Source organism: Cupressus sempervirens, chromosome 1 (genome assembly GCF_028749045.1).
Source record: "Cupressus sempervirens isolate cs-2001-9-10 chromosome 1, ASM2874904v1, whole genome shotgun sequence".
Taxonomy (NCBI): Eukaryota; Viridiplantae; Streptophyta; class Pinopsida; order Cupressales; family Cupressaceae; genus Cupressus; species Cupressus sempervirens.
Window position 1 is genome coordinate 475,953,378 of NC_143118.1, and position 6,433 is coordinate 475,959,810.

Genomic DNA, 6,433 nt, shown 5'->3' on the forward strand with positions numbered 1-6,433 from the left:
TGAAGGATGAATGGAAAAATCTGAATGCTACATTGGAAACAAACAAGGTCACAACAAATATCGAGTCATCTCATTATAAGGAGAGACCGATTTTTCACACTAATTCATTGGGAAAGGCAGGGGTTGAAGAGGAGAGGAGAAGTTTTTCAGAAGTCACCAAAACTTGGGACAAAAATAGCAAACACCTTGATATGGCAAGAGAAGACGCAAAGATTCGTGTGAACACACAAGACGAAGAGGTCAAGGAAAGGCAGCGTAGGGCATCCAATATAATTATCAAAGGGATAAAAGATTATGGGGAAAGCAAACACACCCTCGACTTAACGAGGGATTTCCTACAAGATGTGTTGTTGTGGCAAGGACAAATCTATCAAGCTTGGAGGGTTGGCAAACCACAAGCTGAGAGAAATAGGCCAATCAAGGTAGTCGTGCCCAGCATTAGCGACAAACAAAATTTACTTAATAAAAAACAGCTCTTGAGGGGTTCTCGCTTTGTTATAGAGGAGGATTTAACCATGAGACAGCAAGTAGAAAGAAGAATGGAAATGGAAAAAATCAGAACAGCTAGAAATGAAGGCAAAAGAGCTTGGATGTTCAAGGGAAAAGCAATTATTGCTCATTTTGGCTACCGCTCCAATGAAGGGCAGCAAGAAGGCAACAAAGGTGTGACAACAAACACATTAGCATGTAGCGATACAACAAGATCAGCAATCACGTTTAGCGATAATAACTCAACTTCGATTCTTTCAAATCAAAACAAATAGCAATCAAACTAAACCCAAGCATCCTTAAGTTTAGTTTGTTGGAATTGCAGAGGTTATCCACGGAGACGTGGGCCTAGGTTAGGACCTATTGCGAAAGGCAAAGACATTATTTGTCTCATAAAGACACATGAGCATGAGGGATGTAAGACCCCATTGTTTGAAGGCTACTGGAAGATGACAGTGTGGAATGAGGTAGTGGGAAATGGTAAAGATTATGGAGGTATAATGGTTCTAGTAAAAGAAAGGGAAGGTCGTGCCATTCAGTTGGAAAAGACTGATTCTAATAAACAATTCATATGGCTAAAAATTGTGAAAAATAACACTCTTATCAAGATTGTAGCCTGTTACTTTGCTCCACAAGTATCTAAAACTTATAAAAAGTGTGGCTTAGATCACAATGACCCCTATGCTGCATTAAAGAAAGATGTTGCTATTTTTTCGCAGCATGGGGATGTTCTTCTTGTTGGAGATTTCAATGCTAGGACAGCAAATTGGCAAGCAAGTATTTTCAGCTCCAAAGTAAATGATAACCCTATTTGGCTCACAGAAGAAAGAAATCATCAATGGGAAAGAATATCCAAAGATGCTAAAGGCTGCAATCATTTTGGAGAAGAATTGATCACTCTATGTGGCACATTTGATCTCATAATTTGTAATAGTTTAGCTAGATAGGCTAAGTCAGGCACTTTCACTTGCAACACATACAACGGGGCAAGTGTGGTAGATTATGTAATTTGTTCATAGAATTTGTATGAAAATATTGAAGAAGTTGCAATTGGAGAACACATTTGGGATCTCAAATCAGATCATAGACCGTTGTACGTAAATTTGTATTGGGCAAAGGATAGGCAGATTGGAGCAAAAACTCAAGGCCCTCAATACCCCCCTTCTCAGGGCAGAATTTTGTTAACTTTAGAAAACAGTAACACTTTCAGAACTACTCTTGAGGAACTTTGTATGGGACACCCTATGTATAAACATGGTGTTAACAGTTATGATTTATCAAATTTGATTCATGAGGCTCTTTCAAAATGCAAGAGAGCAAAAAATAGAAAATATGAAACTAATTGTTTTCCAGCCAATGCTTGGTTTGATAAGGAATGCAAGAGGGCTAGAAGAAACCTAAGAGAGTCAAATAAAACTAACCTTGACATTAAGGCCTACAAACAGATCCTAAAGAAGAAGAAAACTGATTTTATGTTCACATGGAGACAGGAGTTAATTTTCTTGGGCAGAAATAACCCCAAACGTTTTTGGAAAGAACTCCAACCAAGGAGAAAACAAACTAAAAATAATAATATTACTGCCACCCAATGGTTTGAATATGCTAAGAAACTTTATGAACAAGAGGGTGGAGTGGGACAGCAACCTTTGGTCAATGATGATACAAATCTTTTCACTGTGCAAGAGATAGAGGCAGGGATTAAGAAGTTAGGTGGAGGTAAAGCAAAAGACCTTGTTGCACTCCAAGCAGAATATCTGAAGTGGGGTATGAAAACTCTTGCACCGCACATCACTAAAAATTTTAACAAAATTTGCCAAGAAGGGTTTCCGAAAGATTGGACAATCAGCCTTGCAATACCACTTTTTAAGAGTGGTGATGTTAACAATCCCTCCAACTACAGAACTATAATGATCAATCACCTCTTTGCTAAACTTTTTGGCAGCATGATAGAAACTAGGATCAGCAAATGGGCAGAAGAAAACCATAAACGTGCTAAAAGGCAAGCTGGTTTTAGGCCAAAGCACTCGACAGTGGATCATTGTGTCACTTTGAGACACATTATTGAAAAAGAATGGGAGAAAAAGGAAGAGGTATTTTGTTGCTTCGTCGACTTTAAAAAGGCTTTTGACACCGTCCCGAGAGACAAGTTTTGGTTTAGGATGGAAGAATTGGGGATTCCTATGCATCTCAGAGCTGCTGTTCATAGGATGTACGAAGAGGTGAAAGTTAAAATCAAAACTTCAGATGGCATTTCAAAATGTTTTAGGAGCGATATCGAGGTCAAACAGGGCTGCCCTTTATCTCCTACTTTGTTTGGTTTATATATTGACAAACTGGAAGAGTGGTTAAACATGCAAAAGGGTGAAGGCATTCAACTAGGTGAATTTGTTATAAAGCTGCTCCTATATGCGAACGATCTCATTTTAATTGCCAAATCTGCCTATGGTTTGCAAGATCATCTATCTTCTCTTGAGCACTTTTGCGGAATGGTGGGGATGCAGGTCAATATCAACAAGATTAAGGTTATGATTTTCTCTAATAATAAAAAACAACACCAACATGAATTTTATTACAATGGAAGTGTTCTTGAAGAAGTTGCGGAGTATAAATACCTTGGCATCGATTTCAACAAAAAACTAAGCTAGTCTAGCTGCAGGTATAAAAGGATATTAGGTGGGTGGAAGGCTTTTTATGCTCTTCAGAATAGGTGTCGTGAAGCAGAGTTGTTGAAATGTCCCTTTACTGATTTTTATTGATATTTCCAGCCTCAAATCAGAACTTTAAAATCAAACAACCAATATTACAAAGATCTGCCAATTTTTCAATAAAACCCAAATCGGGTATGTCCAAATTAGTGCCAAAAACTTCACAACTTCACAAATTATTATTAAATCTGAAAATGGACATTTTTACAAAAATTTCAGCAGCCTAACAGCCTAAAAAATGACATTTCCAGATTTGTATAGCCTTTACACAACAGCTCACAAATGTAGGGCAAAACTATGCTCAATCGGGCTCCCGAAATTAACACAAAAAATGCCCAGAAACACCACAAAACACTCATAAACTATCTCAAAAGTTTAATCACGACCCAATACATATATTTAGCTCTATTTTAACATCATAAAGTCTGAAATACAGCAGCAAACCAAACTGATATGAAACACTCAACTGAAAACCCAAACTCAAACCAAAAACAACCTTGAAAACACCCAAATCAGCACTATCCAGCACAAAGGCAAACTCTGTATGAGCATGCACATGGAATGGCTTCAAACTCCCGTCCTTAGCCTTCCTGAAAACCTGCAAACTCCCGTTCTTGGGTCTCCTTCTCCATAGGTTTGGCAGCCTCTGAAGAACAACAAGAAAATTAGCAAGAATCAAGATGTAGGATGAGCCCAAAATGCCTCCAAACCCCTTTTAAAGAGGGCATAACCCTAAATCACGTCCAAGAGGGGTTAATAAAATATAATTTAATAATAATTTTTATTTATTAGTCCATTGGTTTCCAAAGATTAACCCCTTTTTCCGAAATTTCACCTTTTTGGAGCCTGCCTGCCTTAACAAAGTTTATTTTTTTTAAATTATTTGAATAAGAGACATGACAAGTCCTCCCCTCCCAAATATTGCTTGTCCTCAAGCAATGAAGGTTGGAATTTTTAAGAATATGTTCTCCTTCCCAAGTTGCATCCTCTAGTGGTAATCCTTTCCATTTGACCAAATGCTCTATGATGCTCCTATTTCTCAACCTTTTCTCTCTTGTATCCAAAATCTCTTCTAGTATCAAAACTAATTTCCCTTCATCATCAAGAGGTGGTAATTCTGTAGATACTATGGTTTGCTGGCCTAGAACCTTCTTTAAGCAAGATACATGAAAAATATTATGTATTTTGCTGTTTGGTGGGAGCTCCAATTCATAAGCTACCTCTCCTACCTTCTTGATGATTTTATAAGGCCCATAGAACCTTGGCTTGAGTTTCTCTGCCCCACTTCTCTTCAAGGTGCTTTGCTTATATGGCTGCAACCTAACAAATACCAAATCTCCCACCTCAAAAGATCTTTCAATCATTTTCCTGTCAGCATATATCTTTTGTTGGTTTTGTGCATGTTGTAGATTATCCTTGAGGGACCTTATTATGTCTTGGCTTTGCTTGATGAAATCACTTGCTGCGGGTACTCTACTATCGGAAAGTATTAGATCAACAAAGGAAAGGGCATCGTAACCATAAAGAGCATGAAAAGGAGGCATACCAATAGACATGTGATGAGATGTATTGTAACAATACTCCCCTAGGTGTAACCATTTCACCCAAGCATGTTGTTGATTTGAAACATAGTTCCTCAAATATCCTTCTATCCATTTATTAACTATCTCTGTTTGTCCATCTATTTGAGGGTGATAGCTAGTACTGGGAGTGAGTTCAGTTCCTGCCAAATGAAAGAGCTCCTTCCAAAAAGAGCTGAGGAATCTACTGTCCCGGTCACTAACAATGTTTCTAGGCAAACCATGTAATCTAAAAATTTCCTTGAAGAACAATTCGGCCACTTGTGATGCCTTGAAATCAGATGTGATAGGAAAGAAATGTGCATACTTAGTTAGTCTATCTACCACCACATATATGCAATCCTTACCTTGAACCTTGGGCAACCCAGTGATGAAATCCATGGAAATACTTTCCCATTTTTGTTCGGGAATAGGCAGTGGCTGCAACAACCCTGCAGGAAAATTTTGCTCACTCTTGCTTTGTTGGCATACCATACATTCCTTAATGTGTTTAAGGACATCCTCCTTCATACCCTTCCATGAAAACCGCTCTCGAATTTGCCTGTATGTCTTGAAGTATCCCTGGTGACCAGCCAAAGGTGTGTCATGAAAGGCCCTCAATATCCTCTCCTTAGTTTTTGACCCTGGCACTAAGAAGATCATGTTCTTGTAATAAATCAATTCATCAACAACCTTGTACCTGTTATCATCCACTAACTTATCCAAAATCTTGGTGGCAAATGAATCTTTAGCATACTCTAAAATTATGGAGACTTTCCAATCAGCAGAGATAGATGATAAGGAACACAAAGTGGGCTTTCTTGAGAGAGCATCAGCAACCACATTATTCTTTCCTTTCATGTATTCAATATCAAAATCATAAGCTTGCAATTTGCTTACCCATTTTTGTTGACGATCATTCAAATCCCTTTGGTTCAAGAAGAACCTGAGGCTATTATGGTCTGTCTTAACAATGAATCTCCCACATACCAAATATTGTCTAAACTTATGAAGTGCATGCATGATTGACAACATTTCCTTATCATAGATGGAGTACCCTTTCTCTGATTGATTTAATTTTCGACTCTCAAATGCTATTGGATGTCCCCTTTGAGTTAGGACAGCCCCTATACCTTCTCCCGAAGCATCACATTCAACAACAAAAGGTAAAGAGAAATCTGGAATTGCAAGCACATGGCATGAACTCATTACCTCCTTAAGCTTATCAAATGTTTTTTGTGCCTCTTCTGTCCAAACAAAAGCTCCTTTCTTTGTCAAATCAGTCAAGGGGGCAGCAAGCTGAGAAAACCCCTTGGCAAATCTCCTATAGTAGCTACACAACCCGAAGAAACCTCTCAACTGTGTAAGATTAGTGGGTGGAGGCCAATCCAAAATTGCCTGAATTTTTTGTTGATCAACCTGTACTCCTTTAGAGCTTATAATATGTCCCAAATATAGGATCTCTGTCAAACCAAACTCACATTTAGATAGCTTAGCATAGAAGGATTGCTGCTCCAAGATTCCCAAAATAGTGTCTATGTGCTTTAGATGCTCTTCCCATGTTTTACTGTATATCAAGATATCATCAAAAAATACCAAAACAAATTTTCGAAGATGCTGACTGAATACCTTATTCATACAAGATTGGAATGTTGCAGGTGCATTAGTGAGTCCAAATGG